Raw genomic sequence first — 17873 nt, 5'->3', positions numbered from 1 at the left:
TTTCAAATCTTGGTTCTGCTACTTGGTATTTGAGCAAATCATTGAATGTCACTAGATCTCAACTGTAAGGATGAGATATTGTATTAAGTGACCTTTAGAGACTTCCTAGCTGAAGCCCTGTGAAACAGTAACATAGGCTGCCTTAAACTAGGTAGTGAACTCCATTGTTGGAAGTTTTCAAAGATTCTGCTGGCTACTTGGATGAAATAAAGGAACTAATTCTACAAGACGACAATTTGCACTAGATTATATGGTTCTTGAATCTGATTATTTTTGTTCTATTGAAAGGGCAAGTTAATACACCTCCTTCCCTTCCTTACAGATTGGGAGGTTATAGTTGTGGGGATTATTGCATATACTGTCAGATTCAGTTACTATATTAATTAGGTTTGCTGAACTGTTTTTATATTCCTTTTTAAAAGTCCTATATGAGGTGCCTTGAGATAGATAAAGGAGAGAAATATACTTGGAAATGAAGGTGATATCAATAGTACTAATAAAGCTCTTTTTAAAGGGCTAATGAACCATGAAATGGTCAAAAGGAGGGAGATATGTATACCCCATGATAGAAGACTGATCCAAGACAAATCTAAGATTCTTTGCATTAATGAATTACTGTAACAACAGAGTACACCTTTGCTTCTTTAGGGGAAGTGAAAAAGTTAGATAAAAAATTAATAATACATTTATATTACTATGGGTTACAGAGAACTTTCTTCATAGTTTTCCCTGTGAGGCAGAATAGAAAAAATACTGCCATTCCTTGTCTTAACAGATGTAGAAACTGATTCCTGAGGTTATATTATATCCAAGGTCCTATATCTCAATGAATATGGACCTTTTTTTCTCCTGGAAAAATGAGACAGCAATAAATTCTTTCTTAAAGCATTAAGTGCCATGGTACATGACAGAATCAGGGAGCCCTTTTCTAGGGTAAGAATGATATTTTCAAAGGCCCTGCCTGGCATCAGGGAGCTCCCGAGTGGCCCGTGTTTGGCCTCTACCGTTGCCATCTGTGATCACTCGTGCTGTGCTAATGTGATGCTGCTGAGTTATGTAACAGGAACGGTGCCCTCTGGGGAAAATCCACACTGCTGCTCCATGGAAGAGTAAATGCAGGACAATCAAAAGCAGGAGGGGACAGTCCTGCCCTGCAGCTATTTACTTAAAACTCCTGCTGCCTCTTCATATTTTCTCCTGTGCACACTGTGTGTTATAGTGGGAAGAACTCAGACCCAGTCTGGACATCAAGGTTAGAGTTCTGTCTAGCCTCCTAATTGTGGGCTCTGGAGTACATCACTTTTCTTCTCTAGGTCTCTGTAAAATTAAGGGCTTAGATTGTCTCTAAGGACTTTTCCTTCTCTTAAGACTTATCCTTAGGATTAGATGAACATAATAAGGTTCCTTCCAACTCCAATATTTAGTCTTCTCCAATTTGTATCCTTTGCTCCATTTAACCTAGGTATTATTTTTTCCTGTGAACCAAGAGGGTAGGAGGAAATAGGTAAAAATCTTTGGGGGCCCCTCCTGCCTCCCCAATCAGCTATCCTTTATCCTTCTCATTCTGTGTGTACCTTATTTTTTGTTGTTGTTCCATTTGTGTAAAGATTTAAAGTATGAAACTGTAAAGGTAGTTTATATTTTGGGGCAGTTGGCCCCAAAGTACCAGAGTCCCTTTTAAATTAAATCATATATGTAGGTGGCATGGATATGCGAGACCAGCCCTTAACTTAGGTAGTAGCTGTGATGGGGTTTGGAGACTGTTGTTGAAAATGTTTATTGGTTTGCTACATTGTATCATGGATACCAGGAGATCAGGGCATCCTAGAAATTCAGTACTGGAAAGGGACTTTCTAGAATAACCCTTTTGTTCTCCAGAGGTTTAAAGGGAAATGTGGAGAGGGTTTTCTCCCAGATTAACAGAACAAAAGACTAAAGCATGGGTATTTCTAGATTCCCTATCAAATGTTCTTTCTCCACTATACCCAGCTCTCTCACCTGCTCTATGCATGTTGAGTTCAGGGCCCTTGATCAGTGAAAGATCCTAATGATGATGCATTCATTTCCCAGTGACAAAGAATTTGAGGGAGTCTGTATTTCAAGCATCTTTCTTTGCTTACAGGTTCTCTTTCAGCCCCCTGGTGGTTTATTTGGTAGCATTACATAATCAAAGGCAGCAGGCCTTTCATCATTTCTAGCATTCAGTCAAGACAAGTCTTAAAACTGCCAACGACGTTTAAAATAAATCAATACCATAAACTACTGTGATGAATTTCCCGACTTTAAAGGAATTTCCATTTCAGTTAGAGGTGCCAGGGGAAAGCTATAACTCAACTAGGATTATACAAAGGTCAGATTTTCTATTTTACTCTTTGGAAAAGAAAGTGTTATCCAGAGACTGACAGGAGCTGAGAAGAGGCCACCCAAATGCTACAATCTGCAGAGAAAGATACAGAAGTTTCTTTTTAAGATCTCTTTTATGGTATTGTACAATATAAATTGGTTGGAATTTATTTAATAACTATGAAATGTCTACTACGTGCTACTCAAGGAAATACTTTCATGGATGTCTAATCTCATCCTTCCAGTGAGTCCAGATTACAAGCCATCCATGCCTTCTCATTCCATAATAATATTGGCCATATCCTGCCCTGAGTCTTCCACAAGGTAACCATCCAGTCTCATAGGAGCCCACCTTTAGACCATAGGATTATCTATAACTCTAGAGCTGAAAGAGACCTTAGAAATCCAGTTCTTCTCAATCTCTTGACATTTCATGGATAACTATGGAGCTACCACTCTGCCCACCTTCTTTTACAATCGTACATCTTTCCAATGATAATCTTTACTCCACTTTTGCTCATTTTTTTGGTTGGTAATGTGTTATAGTCTATATCTGTGAAGCACCTTTCCATTGTCCTGCGTATAAGCCATAACTTCAATTCTTCAAAACTGTGGGAAGTTTTTGCCAAATCTTTCAGCATCATTATATATGTGTTTGAGGTAAGGACAGAGACTTTCATGAGAATTGTTGCAGGCATCTTGAGCATCCACTTTTCTACTTAAATAGGAAGTCACATGGATAGCTGATTTTTGCCTCACTTTGTATTTATTTTTTTTTCACTCATTTGGAAAATGGTAAATCAAACTGGCCTCCAATTGTTCCTGCATTTGCATCAAGATGTTCTTAACATGTCCAAGACATGTCCTAGGAGGCAAGTCCAAGACTGCAAATGGGTGTGTAGTGCTTTCAGATTTTGGCAGATTTTATCAACATCTTACCAGAAAAATCCAGCTTGCACCAAGCAGAAAAAGAACCAATGGTCACAAGTGAAGAATTCTTTGTTGTTAGTAACCAGTTGGGATGACTGGTTCTAATGAGCCAAGGTTAATGTGGGGCAGGCAGCTATCCTGAATGTAGAGGACTATGAATAAACCACACCCAAACTAGCAACTAGCTAGCTTTTTTTTTTTTCCCCCTTTTAGGGACTAGACTTACTCTCTAGACTAAAATTAAGAAATAAAACTAAGTAAAATAAACTAAAATTTACATGTGGCTACTAGTACAATTCAAAAATATTTCACTCCTCCAAAAATCGTAGGCAGATTTGTGAGCTACAGTTTCCTTAACTGTAAAATGAGTTTGAAGATTGGACTAACACTGGATAATACAGGGTCCTTTTATGATTATTCAGCCAGAATCCTATAATTGTGACCTGACATTAACCTTAACACTCATGCTGTTGAGTTTGAATAACTTCGATCAAAGCTAGAAAAACTGGAGCTAGGGAGTTTGGTCTAAAGCTTTGCAAGAGCTTTTCTATCCCACTTTAGCAGGAACTCTTGGGACTAGCACTCTCCCCTTGTTAGTGGAGACACTAATGCCTAGAGAAGGGGAAGTGGTTTAGCTGAGTTTATCCAGTGTCAGTGGCAGAAACCAGCTCCCCAGATTTATAGTTTACAGCTCTTTGAACTAGCACTGTTCACAACTTTCCAACCTTGTCCAAACCCTGTGATTCAGTCTTAGTTAAAATCTATGGCCCCCTGCTTTGTAACATGAAACCTCTTCCCAAGCCAGGCTGTTCTGTTTACCATCCCCTGAAAGCACCTTTGCTTTTTGCTTTCTTCCCACCTAGCCTCCACTTAACATTTATTCTTTAAAGTCAGGTCACAATCCACCTCCCTTTGGATATTTTCCCATGCCCATAATGAAGCTAAAGCCCAGGGCTTCTGACTCCCCATCCAGGTTAGGCAACGCATGCTTAATAGTGGCCTTTTCTCATTATTTTCTCCCTTGGTACATTTAGCCATCATCAAAATCTGCAAAACAGGTGTGTTTGCCTATGCTGAGGCAGCATGTGGCCCTTAGAGGCTCTGAGGCTTCCTCTTTTACCTCAAGTGCACCTAAAGAGAATGAGGAAAGAGGAGAAAAACAATTTGACTTTTTTCTCCAGATACCCCTTACTCTGGGGAGACTATTTTCTGGGCAGTAATCATACTTTAAGATTGTCTGGTGAAAGGAACCAGAATAATACAAAGGTCTTCAGCTGTGAACTCTTGATTCCCTGTTCTGTTGCTGAGGAATCAACTGTTCTTATTTTGAGGGAGTTGGGAAGCTTGTGGTAAAGATGCCTGGGAGCAGAGCCAGAACCAACACCAGCACCAACTTTATCAAGTGTTGTATGGGATTTTCTTCTTTAGCAGTCACTCCCATGCCTTCTTAAATAACCTTCCATTGTGGAGGGCAATGGTTTTCCAGATTTTAGAATCCTAAAGTTATAGCCTGTAAAGAGCTGGAAGGGGATTTCAAAACATCAGATATTAGGACTAGAAAGAATATCAAAAAATCATAGTTTACTGTTTCTAAGATGATAAAAATAGCTCATTTACATAGAACTTTCAGTTTATAAAGCATTTATATGCATTTGATCGTAATATCTTTGTGATATAGATATAAGTATGACTAATCTCATTTTCCAGATGAGGAATCTGTAACCCAGCGAAGGGAAGTGATATTCTGAGCTTAATAAGTAATAAGGTTTGAATCCAGGTTTCTTGACTCTCAATTAATTTATTATTCTTTCTGTCATCACATCTTCTGGGATGAAAGTCAATCCTCAACTCACAAATTCCCACATTAGTCTATTCTCCAATATTAAGTTTGGGCCAGCTTTGTATCTTTTCATACTCCCTTGTAGCCACCCATCCTTTCTTACCCCTTTAGATAGACTCAATTCTGGCTTTTATATCCTGTGCTTTTTGGCTAGGATTTGTACTTTAATGTTTGCTGTCCCTATTTGTAAACAGTTTGCCTTTAAGTGATAGATGATCATGTTGGCATTTGCATATGCATGTGCACTCTGTTATAATTTTGTCTTTCAAGAGCACGTCATCCTTCTTGTAAGGGTGGGAGTGAGCTGAAAATGAACAGTGTGGTGTCCTGTCACATGGACAGGGCTTGGGGAGCAGGCTTTGGTTCTGTCAGAATGATACTTCTGTCATTCATCTTTTATACCCTTATGTAATAAGTTGGAACCATGATTGCCTGCTGTTTAAAAAAAAATCTCCTTAAGACCTACTTTCATTGCACATCATAGGATGCTATTTTTAATTCATGCCAGCCAGAAAAATAAGACAGAAGTTGGTAGGCCTGTAAGAGGGATACTGGGAAATCCTCTAATTGCCTTTATATGCTGTTAATGGCCATAGTTTCAGAATATCAAATCTGATCAGATCCCAAGAACATCAAATATATAGAATGTTAGTCATCATTAGAGATAGTCTATCTAGTCAACTCTTGTTTAGTTTTCCGAAGTGGGGAAATTAGACAGGAATTCTGAGAGTCACTCGACTTATTAAAAGCCAAGGCAAAGGGTAGCTAGTGGTGGATAGAGCACCAACCCTGAAATCAGGAAGATCTGAGTTCAAATCTGGCCTCAGACACTTAATACTTCCTAGCTGTGTGACCCTGGGCAAGTTACTTAACCTCAGTTGTCTCAGCCAAAAAGAAAAAAAAAAAAGCCAAAGCGGTAGTAGAACCCAGCTCCTATCTCCTAGTTCAGTTTTCTTTCTTAATTTTTTTTTTCAAAAATCTATTCTCTTGTCCATCCCCCCCTCTTCTACTTGAAAAAGGGAAACAGAACCTTGTAACATCTGTATAAAGCAAGCAAAACAAATCAAAACAAATTCTTGCCATGGCCAAATCAGTTATATCCAGTATCCAATATGTGATATATACCTTGAGTCTCTTACCTCTGTCATTCTTAAATCATCAGGAGAATTAGCATGAGTCCTTTGGAATCAGGATTAGTTATTCATATTAATCAAGATTGTTCTGGTTCTGCTCATCTCAGTCCACATCAGCTTTTTTTGTTTTTGTTTTGTTTGGCTTATTTTTTTTTTTTTTTTGAAGGAAGGTTTATAGTATTTCTCCAAATATATGTAAAGATAGTATTCAACATTCACCTCTGTAAGATTGAGACCCAATTTTTCTCTCTCTCCTCTCTTACCCCCATCTGACAGCAAGCAATCTGCTATAGGCTATATACATCTACACCAGTTCTTATAAGTCTTCCCAGATGGTTTCTCAAAACCATATGCTTAATTTTTTTTTTCCTCTGAGGCATTTGGGGTTAAGTGACTTGCCCAGGGTCACACAGCTAGGAAGTGTCTGAGGCTGGTTTTGAACTCGGGTCCTCCTGACTTCAGGGCCAGTGCTCTATTCACTGCACCACCTAGCTGCCCCTCCTTAATCATTTCTATTGCTGTGCAATAATATTTTGTTACAATGATATGCCAGTAATGACTACCTCCCCCCCCCCCCCTTTTTTTTTTTTTTTGGCCACCATAAAAAAGGTACTATGAATAATTTTTGTACCTGTAGGGTTCTTTTCCTCTTTTCACTACTTTGGATTTTAAACTTGGTAATAGTATCACTGGATTAGAGGATTTAGTAATAGGGAAAAGAGAATGGGGGAAAGGGAAGGGGAGGCATGGTTCTAAAATGCTTTTCAGATTGGCCAAACCAGTTCATAGTTTCATCACCAGTCCTTGAATGAACCTGTTTTCCCACAATCCCTCCAACATTTGTTGTTTTCCTTTTTTTATCAACTTTGCCAATCTTTAATTTGCATTTCTCTAATATTCTTAAATTTTTAAAATTAATTCCTCATATCTTGCAAATGAGCCTTTTTCAGAGAAACTTTAGTGCAGAGATCCTCTCTCCCTCCCCCAAGTTACCTATACTTCCCTTCTAATTTTAACTACATTGGTTTTGTGTTTACAAAATTCAGAATTGTTGATTATGCCTAATGTGATCATCTTCTTTCCTTATGTAGTCATGAAATCTTCCCCAATCTTAAAAAGAAAGTTTTCTGCCCATCTAGAATTTGGAATACATATTGGTGAAGCACCATGGTGTAGAAAGAGTACACTGCATTTGAATTTGGAAGACCTGTGTTTCAAACCTACCTCTGCCACTTAGGATTTGGAGCAGTTCCTTTTGCTTCTGGAGTCTTGTTTCCTCATCTGTAAAAAGGGCATAATAACACTTAATGTTCTCCAGGGTACCGTTAATGATAGTAGTATAAGAAGTACAATATAAATATAAGTTAGTAGTTGAAGGAACTGCTTTACTGGCAACACATTTCCACCATATTTTCTAGAGATAATTTGAGGATCTCAACGCTGTGACTTGGTACTTCTATAAACTCGGTAAATCACTTTTAAGTCTCAGGAAATACTAACAGAATATTTCCTATGTTTTAACTAAAAGCTGTGGATGTAACTGCACCGTGAAAAAAAATTCCAACTAGGCAGCAGTTGTGGCAGAGAGATACCTGACTTGAAGTCAGGAAAACCTGAAATCAAATCCTACCTCAGATACTTAGTAGCTTGTGTTAATCTGGTCAAGTCACTTCCCTCATCTTTAAATTAAGGATAATAATGCACCCTTCAGGATTGTTAGAAAGAACATATGAGATAAAATAATAAAACCTTGAATAATAATAACACTACATAAATGTTATCACCTATTTACTACTATTATTATTATTTTGTCAGCGTAAGGGGAAAAATTTTCTGATAATTAGTATTATTCAACAATTGAGTTTTTTATGTGGATAATGAGTTTATGATAGAGGGATGAATATTCAAGCAGGAGTTGGGAATTTACCCTGTAAGGTGCGATATAGAGGATACAGATAGTAAACTAGGTGATTTCAAACATTGTTGCCAACTCCTGGGAGCACAAAATTAAAACATAATCTTTGACATTATCTTCAGTGGACAAAACAAGACTTTAATAAAAGACCATCCAGGGCACTTTGCTTTTTCTACAGGCAAGATCATAGATAAGAGAAAAAGGAAGATTCTTGCAGACTGGGGAAGTCCATGAAGACTTCCTGAAAGTGGTGGTATTTGAGTTAGAAATGCCTTCTTCCTCCTCCAAGTTCTAACTGAAGAGTATAAACAAAAGCATAACATGTAAGAATGTTTGAAATCAGAGAAACCAGTTTAGCTGGAGTAGAGACTTACATGTAAGGAAGACATAAGGCATTGGTTTTATATTAGTAGGTTGAACCCAGATCCCAAGAGTTTTGAATACCATACTAAGGAAGTCAGACTTGGTCCTTTGCAACAGTGTTTTGAGTGGGAATGGACACTGAACTTTGAGTCGGGAGCATTGGACTGGGATTTGAGCATGGCACTAGACTATGGGCAAGTTATTTGGCCACTCCTTGCAGATGAAGAAAGTGAGGATCAAGAAGATTAGTAGTATATAATCTAGTACATGGTTAACATGAGAAGCACTTGATGGTTTTACCAAGCACTATATGCAAGTGAATATAGTTTAAAATTTTGAGCAGATAGGACAGCACAAGCAAAGAAGTGTTAGGAAAATTACTATTTTTCAGTAGAATTCATTGCCAGGATCCATCCAACAGGAACTTGCCCCTCCAACTCGCCCCCCCCCCCCCCCCCCCCGCCCCCCCCCCCCCCCCCCCCCCCCCCCCCGGTCTTTGTCCCCGGGCCACCACAGAGCTAATCCTGATTTGGATTTAACTGAGGGTAAGGCTGTGTAAGGTCACCTGCCTCACTTTCTCCTCCAGAGCCTTCTGGGTCCAGGGACCAGATAGAGATCAGGATGACTGGAGATGGCCCTCATAGGTTCTATAATAAATGGAGAGGAATCCATAGAGCAGAGTATGACAATTAGAGTAAAGTTAGGAGGTGAAAGGCAGACATCTGGGGGGAGGGAGGGGAGGAGAGGGGAGATGGTGCAAAGGGCCATTTCTGACTCCAGAATTCTTGGGATAAGAAATGAAAATGAGTGAAGTGAATTTTGAAGGAAGAAGTGATGGTGATTGAAAATTGAAGGTTCCATATTAACATGAGGAAAATGTGGAAGGAGAGGGAAGTATCATGGGTATGGTACCTTAATATAATGAAAGGAACAGTGGACCTTAAAATTTGTCATATAAAATTACAATCATTGCTCTTCTGAAGCTCAGAGATTAGCAAAGCTGAGATGTGATGAGACAAATACAGGTCAACTATTATACTGAAAGTTTGCATGATAGAAGATTTATATAAATATGGTTTAAGAAGAAAGTCGTATTATTGTCCAGGTCATTAAGGAAGACTTCACAAAGATGGTGCCATTTAGTTTCATTCACGCGAGTCCCTTTAATTGGTCATTATCCATATTACAGAGTTTTGGAAAGTTCTAGTTTCATATCTAGTACTTGTGTTGAGGATACTTGATATATATTTTTCTCCTAGCATTTCTACCTCTGTATCTCTTTGTCCTTAACATGTTCATTATGTTAGTGGTTTTGTTTTGCCCATTTCTCTCTTGGCATTCTCTGGCTGTTGTGGAGGAGGATACTGAAGAATTATGCTCCCCTGCAGCCCCTCTCTTCTTGAAGCTCCAGGACTTGGCATTTAAGTTGGACTTTAAAGAATGAACAGAATTTAACAAAAACAGAAGAACACTTCCCTTCTCTGCAATAGGAAGATGATCATAATACTTTCATTATTCCTCTGTCACAGAACTAATGTGAAGATCAAAGGAGATCTGCATCTATGAAAGATGTAAATGTTTGCTGCTGTTTTGGGGCATTGGGGTATGCTGAGCTTAGTCAGAAGACCTCAGTTCAGGCCCTGTCCCCACTGAATGCCAACTTAATAACTGTGGGCCAGCCATTTTCCTTGTTTGGGGTCTTGTGAGTGCTTTCCAAACTGTAAATTGCTATATAAACGTGCACTGTTCTTAAATCTTCAGGGACTGGTGGGAAGACATTTTCTAATTCTCGTTTGTTTGGCCAGATCAGCCTAAGTTTAATCATTCTCCCATGGAACCTCACTAACATATTCTATAGCCCCTTTGCACAGAGTCCCAAAGCCCATTAGCAATTACAGCCAACAAGTTGAAAGGAACTTGGCTGATTGTTTCCAGCCCAAAAAGCACCTGTGGGTGCTCACTGTCCTGCTGTGTCCTAGTCTCTTGACTCATTATAGGCAAAAGTTTATTATTTTATATCTTTCTCCCCAAAGACCATAAGCTGCCCAGTCTCCACAATAACTGGTCATCTTTAGCCCTTTGCTAGGAATAGCATTGGGATGTCTGTCTAGTGGCATTAAGTCCCAAAGGCCTTCCTCTCTGAGGCACCTTCAATAAGATCACAGCCTTCCCCCCTGAGCCAATTCTTTGCTAATTACAGCAGCTGCAGCTGAACCTTTCTCAGTCTCTAGGGAGCCAATTGAAACTATCTGCAGATCTCTCATTTCATGGGCACATTTCCTAAGTTGAGAAAGGGAATTAGTTAAGACCAATTATTGCCATGGCCTCTTCTCCAGTAGTTAATAATAATACTGATCCTGCCACTGGGTCATGTGTCTATTCTATTTTCAGACTTATAAGGTGCTTTCCTTAGAGCATCTCCATTTTGCAGATGAGGGATTTGAGGCACAAGGACCAAGTGCATGTTCATTGTCTTCATCATAGATTTAGAACTGAAAGGGGGACCTTAGATATTATTTAGACTGACCCTGAATTTACAGGTGAGAAAGCTGAGTTCCAAAGAAATTGTCCCCTCACTGAACTGAACTGAACTGAAATTCAAACCAAACCCACGATTTCTAACTCTATACCAGACCTTCAGATTCCCTTCATTTAATCATCTCCACTTAACACTTGTTAAATTAAATATAATCAATTCATGGAAATGGCCAACTCTTCTCTCCTTTTATCTCTGGGAAGCCCAAAGTACCAGAGATCTGGTAAGTCAGAGGCCAAATCTGTATGTTGGAGCGTCTGTGTACAGAGTGATCCATAAATGAAAATCCTATTATTATTGTCCATATCATGAAATTTGAGTCTAAAAGGTTAGAAGTATGTTATAGAATATTGGTACAAGAAAGACCTTAGAGGGGTTGTCTTGTACAACCCTCACCGTTTACAGATAAGAAAACTGAGATCCAGTGAGGAATTGGGGACTTGTTGAAGAGACATCATAGTGCATACAAGTAAGTGGTAGAGCTGGCACCAGTCCTTATGACACCTGACTTCCATAGCAGTCCTCATGCCATTCCACTTAGCCACATTGATTGATGTACATTCTCTCTGATCCCAGACTGCAGGCACTGGATTTTGGTCTCCCAGGTGTGACCTAAGATCCTTGTAGTTATTTTTTTCCCCCTTACCCATGTTGTTCAGCTATTCTCCCCTACTGAAGATGGCATACCTGAGCCCGAATTCTTGTACTATAATAAAGCAAATAACTTGATTCCATCAATTGAGTCCATAGGCTGATGCACTCTAGCCATTATAATAAAAGTGGGATGATGTTCACGTTCCTTTGAGGGTCAGAGTGCTACAGTCCTCAGAAAGGAATTAGCTTGATAAGCACTGATGATGCTCATCGCTTTCTGTGGTTATCATTTGTCCTATTTTTTGCTAAGTGTTCTTTGGCTGCCTGTTTAAACAAATAAGCCTTTCCTTTTAAAGTATAGTGTGACTGCCTGCATTGACTGAGCCAGACAGATGTCCCCATAGCAGCTCCCATTCCAGTCATCAGCCAGAGTAGTGTTCAGCATTGTGGCCATTTTTAGGTGGTGGAGACATGGACCAGGTTACAGAGACTGATTATGTGGCTAAGGATCCCTCCTGAAAGTTTAAGATGCTGTCTCGGTTGTCTGCTTCCTAACTTGCTGTTCCTAGCTATGGTAGGTCCCATCTTGGGGAAGAGTTCAGAAATCTAAAGCCACTTGGCACTGAAGGCAGCATGATGTGACAGGCTGCCATCACATGGTACCTCATCTTTCCTATCCTCTCCAGTGCTGGATTTAACCTTTTCTTAATCTTTTCCCTTCCTGTCTGCCCCCAAGATCTCCACACATGCAGCATCCTTTACAGTACAGCTCAAGCATCCTTTGTGGATGAAGCCTTTCCTGAGCCTTCCAACTGCTGGTGCCCTCCCCAAACTAATTTGTATTTAGCAGCTTTGTATATATTTGTATTCACATTCTTTTTGTTATGTATATTTTATATATATATATACTCAGCTCCTTTGTTAGACTATAAGTTTGTGAGTTGATCTTTTCCTTCTTTGTAATTGTATTTCTAGCATTTAGCAGTGTGCCTTACCAGGTCCTTAGTACATGTTAATGGATTCTAGATATAGGATAGTTAAGAGTTGGGGAACCCAGAAAAACCTCACATATTTATGTTTTGAAGGATGGGAGGGAGGGATAGTAGAAAAGTATAGGGTCTGAAAGGGTTGAAACCAAGTTGTGAAGGACTTTAAAAGCTAAGCAAAGGAGTTTATATTTTATCCTAAAAGCAATGAGGAGCCACTGCCGTCACTTGAATAAGGAAAGTATATAGTCAGATTTGTGTTTAAGGAAAATGACTTGGGCAATGATATGGAGAGAGACTTGAGCTAAGGAGACCAGTGAGGAAGGTGTTGCAATAATCCATGTGACAAGGGCCAGAAATAGGATGGTAGGTAAGTAGAGAGAAAGGATCAGATGAGAGAGCTTTCATGGGAGCTAATGAGGTTATGAAGAGAAAATGTAAAGGTAGGAGGAAAAAAAAGAAGGCCAAGGACAGAACCTTGGAGAACATCCATATTTAGGGGAATGAATCGTGAAAGGGGACTAAAAAGGATTGGCCAGATGAGGTAGAAGGACCAGAAGGGGGAAGGTGAGAGTAGTCAAGAATGTCAGATGTGGCACATAGGTCCAGAAGGGTAAGAATTGAGAAAAGGCAGTTAAAGCAATTAAATATTTGGGGTTAAGAAATTGTTCTCTTTGGAGAGAACAGTTTCAGTTGAATAATGACATTATAGAAACCACACAGTAAAGGGTTGAAAGAGGGAGAGGCAGCAAGTATAGATTTTCAACATATTTTTCAAGAAATGTTGCTAAGAAAGGAAAAGGAGAGTAAGAGGATGACAGTTTGAGGAGACAGCAAAGATTAGTCTAGTAAAGGCTTTGCTGGGTTCCAATGACCATGTACCTCATCCACCTCAACTACTTCTCAAATATTTATTGAATACAGTAAGCCCAAAACTGCTAAGATTTGCATCCATGCTGAGACTTTCCTGCATTGCCATCAGCAGTGTAGTATCATAGTTTTGGAGCTGAAAAGGATCTCTGAAGTATTCCAGTTTTCAACTTTCTTTTATAGGTGGGAAAGTAGGCTTTGAGAGGTGAAATGACTTTGCTTCACACAAGTAGTAAAAGTCGCAGAGCTGGGATTTGAACCCAGGTCTTATGAGTCCAGAATCCAGTGTTTTTTTTCTGCTGTACCTTGAGCAAGTGTGGATCAAATACTCCCCATACGGGTCAACTAGACTAGTGCTTCTCAAAGGGATGTCACAAGTTTCAGCAGGTGTGCCAGGAACCCTCTGTGTGAGTCTGAATCCCAGCATTTAAACTCTGAGGGTGCCGGAAAGAACTACACCATACTGTTTGAGAATGGCTGGTCTAGAGCAGCTCACATGCCGAATGCCTTTTCAAGCTTGGCCAGACGCCTTGCCCAAGCAGGCATACAAGGGAACATAATGCAGAGAGCTCCAGCTTTGGCATCTTGGTGCTTGGATGCTGGTCCTGCTACCTAGTAGCTAGATAATTCGGGGAAAAACCGCTTTTAACCTCTCTGAGGCCGTTTCCTTATCTGTAAAATGGAAATAGATTTTATTCATTATACTTGGAAGGATAGTATGAGGAAAGCATTCCAGAAACTATTCAAAGTCATTTCAACATGAGTTGCTATTCTTTAAAGGCCCCAGGATATGTTATGGGTTGTCCTGAGCGAGTCCCCAAGCCAAGGAAAGTCCCACCACTTGTTGGGGAGCCTCCTTGTAAGGGCTGAGCTTCTGGGCAGGAGTCTCCCCAGAGGAGAAGGCACAGATAGCTAGGGGGCTGTTCATATTGAGCCCCCAGAAATGGAGTATTTGTGCCTTCCGGACATGCCTGGTCCCTGACAAGTCCTTCTCCTCTCTAGGCTTCAATTTCCCTGTCTCTGGAACTGGTTTGAGCTGGGAGTTCTCTTAGACCCTTCCCTCTGCTGTGTTCTGAACCTTTAGGGAAGGGACTGAGGACCTGGGATCAAGCCTCAGCCCCAGCTGTTGGCTGAACTTTTCCGGGCCCCAGTGCCCTGACCTGTAAAGTTAGGACAGTAGTTCTCTGATGGTCTCACAGTGTCCCCTCATCCCAGTTATATCAGGTTCTTTGTGACCTCTCTTTGGGACTTTCTTAGCAGAAATATTGGAGTGGATTGACCATTTCCTTCTCTTGATCATTTTTACAGATGAGGAAACAGAGGCAAACAAGGTTTAGTAACTTGCCCAGGGTGTCTCTTAAGTGTCTGAGGCCAGATCAACCTTGTACTTCAAAACAAAGCTAACTACTAGACTAGATGGGGGAAGACCAGAAGGTTTGCCCCCATTGATAGTTGGAGCCAAGTTAAATCAGGTGGGTGACATTGTCTTAACTTCTTTCAAGTGGCAAGCAGGTGCCATAAAACCAGAGTCATCCCAGAGAAGTGTCTGCCCTAGCCCCTGCTCCTCTGGCATCTGCTCTTTCAAAAGCAATCAAAACTACTTGGTGCCACTTGGGCCCCTTCTAGGCTCCCTAATATCTTCTTCCTGTGATCTGCTTAAATATATGCCCATCATCCCATTGGGAGGAGCCTAAGACCATCTTTGAAAGGACACCATCCAGTGAAGAACATTGAACAGTGGGAAATTAAAGCCTGTACCAGGCCCCATTAAACAGAATTCATATGTTAGGTGTTTAGGCTCTGGGGGACTAGTCTAAATACACAAACTTGCAGTCCCTCTTTTCAAATAGAAAAGACCAGGGGCAATGGGAGTAGTCATTTTTTTTTTTAAACTTCCCCTAGGAATTCCGTTAATTGTACCAGATTATAGGATTCTTAGGGGTAGAGGGTATTGAATTTTATTTTATTATTTTTTTTCTGCAATTATTTTATTTTTTTTTATTTTATTTTTTTTTTACATGACCAAAACATTATTTTGCTGTACAAACAGAATCAGACTCTGAATTGTTGTGCAATTAGCTTGTGAAGGAAATCAAAAATGCATGTGTGCATAAATATAGGGATTGGGAATTTAATGTAATGGTTTTTAGTCATCTCCCAGAGTTCTTTTTCTGGGCATAGCTAGTTCAGTTCATTACTGCTCCATTAGAAATGATTTGGTTGATCTCGTTGCTGAGGATGGCCTGATCCATCAGAACTTGTCATCATCTAGTATTGTTGTTGAAGTATATAATGATCTCCTGGTCCTGCTCATTTCACTCAGCATCAGTTCGTGTAAGTCTCTCCAGGCCTTTCTGAAATCATCCTGTTGGTCATTTCTTACAGAACAGTAATATTCCATAATTTTCATATACCACAATTTATTCAGCCATTCTCCAACTGATGGACATCCATTCAGTTTCCAGTTTCTAGCCACTACAAAAAGGGCTGCCACAAACATTCGTGCACATACAGGTCCCTTTCCCTTCTTTATAATCTCTTTGGGATATAATCCCAGTAGTAACACTGCTGGATCAAAGGGTATGCACAGTTTGATAACTTTTTGAGCATAGTTCCAAACTATTCTCCAAAATGGTTGGATTCGTTCACAACTCCACCAACAATGCATCAATGTCCCAGTTTTCCCGCGAGGGTATTTAATTTTAACTTTCTGCTCTCTATATCTCAGGAAGTGGGAAATTAATAGCATTAGGAATAGCTTATATTTATCATGCACTGTATGGATAACATACTTGAACCTCACAATGCCCCAGTGAAGCAAATAATGCAAGTATTTTACATCTTGTCAAGCAAGATTGGGAAGTAAGACAGCATAAGGGGCCAGGCAGAGTCAGTGAACCAGGAGTAGGGGAATCAAAGTTCTGACTCCTAATTCAAACTGTCCTTGTGATCTTAAGCTACTTATTTACTACTGAAAGTGTGACTTTTTGTAGTCCTCTCTCCACATTTAGCAGTGATGTGACTCCTTTATCTTTCTAACTCTCACCTCACCCATGATTTTGGGGTAGGGCAAGCAGTGAGGCTGAGCCAAGTACTGTGTGTGGTTGTCCACCAATAGGATTCTTAATGTCCGAGCTTACTTCATTGTGAAACGTCAAAACTAGGCCTTGGCTGGAATGTTCAGAAGGAAGGACCAAGTAATTAGTAGCTCCAGCTTTGTTTTCTTAGGCTAAGGCTACCACCCCCCACATGCAACTAGTGTAATTTAAGTTAAAATCTTAATTAAAGCACATGTCCTCAAGTCAGAAAGCCATGAGTTCTAGTCTATCCTCTGCCATATAACTGCTGTGTGATCCAAGGCAAATCATTTCATCTCTTCCAGGGAGCTCTGAAAATCTTCACTGATTGAGGACGTTCCCTGTTGGTTTTTTGGGTTTTTTTTTTTCCCTTGTGTCCAGTTAAAAAAAAATCAAAGTTAGTATGTTGAACCTAGAACTTGAATAGTCCAGATGATGGTCCAAGTCATAATGCCATTTAATCCCCAAAGAGGAAATAACAGCCTGCAGGAAATTTAAGAAAAGACATGGAGAAGGAAGAGCATAGGTAATTAAAGAAAAGTTTGAAATAAAGAGAAAAGGATTTCAGGCCAATTTAAAGAAATCTTCCAATTAGGACTATCCGGAAATGAGACTCTGGTTTTAAGGGGCTAATTTCTCCCTACTGGAAGTTTTCAAGCAGAGGCCAACCTAATGACAACTGGTCGGGGTTATTGCAAAAAACCCTGCTTTAGTTGGGTTTAGAGTTGGGAGATCTGAGAGATCTCTGGGGGGGAAAAAACATGGGCTCCTAGAAGAATGCTCTGTAAAACCAAATGTGGAAGAAAATATCCAATCAAATTTTTATTAGTAAATATTGCTGGAATGGAGGGAGGGAAACCTAGCCTGGCCTCCAGCTTTTGCATCCTAGAAACCTAAGGTATTTACCTTATTTCCCACAAAACTTTGCCCAAGCCTTTATTCTTAATATAATGTAATCTGTGGGAGTTCTATAAAGGAATTTGCCCCTGAAGAAGGGGAGCATTGGGCTAAGTATGGATTCCAAAGAAAGAAAAATGAGCTGTCACATGAGGTAGTGAATTCATCACTAAAAAGAAGTATTTTAAGTAGGGAACGAATGGCCACTTGTGAGAATGTTGTTGAGATTTTATCCTTGTGATGGAGCCTGGGGCTTCTATGAACAACTTCGAAAGTTGTGTGCTAATTGAATTTCTTCCTAGCTTGGACTTGGTGTTTGCATTTCATCTAAAAATGCCATATTTTCACTCTTTCCCTCTTCTCCCACGATATCTTTATACACCTCTCTC

The 17873-nt window shown here is 39.9% G+C and overlaps 1 protein-coding gene and 1 long non-coding RNA gene across 5 annotated transcripts in view; one reads left to right on the top strand and one right to left on the bottom strand.

The window, feature by feature from the left end:
• Positions 1-17873, top strand: part of STK35 (serine/threonine kinase 35) — a 79690-nt gene that overhangs the window by 25662 nt on the left and 36155 nt on the right. The window lies entirely within an intron of this gene.
• The window catches only part of LOC116421773, an 88064-nt gene continuing 72642 nt past the window's right edge, over positions 2452-17873 (bottom strand). For all 3 annotated transcript variants that reach the window (XR_004232300.1, XR_004232299.1, XR_004232298.1), the window contains 2 exons: positions 7471-7527; positions 2452-4793 (listed from right to left, as the gene is read on the bottom strand). This is a non-coding gene — a long non-coding RNA (uncharacterized LOC116421773). The remainder of the gene's footprint in view (positions 4794-7470; positions 7528-17873) is intronic.

This window comes from Sarcophilus harrisii, chromosome 2, assembly GCF_902635505.1.
Source record: "Sarcophilus harrisii chromosome 2, mSarHar1.11, whole genome shotgun sequence".
Taxonomy (NCBI): Eukaryota; Metazoa; Chordata; class Mammalia; order Dasyuromorphia; family Dasyuridae; genus Sarcophilus; species Sarcophilus harrisii.
This window is presented reverse-complemented; position numbering and strand designations above follow the sequence as displayed.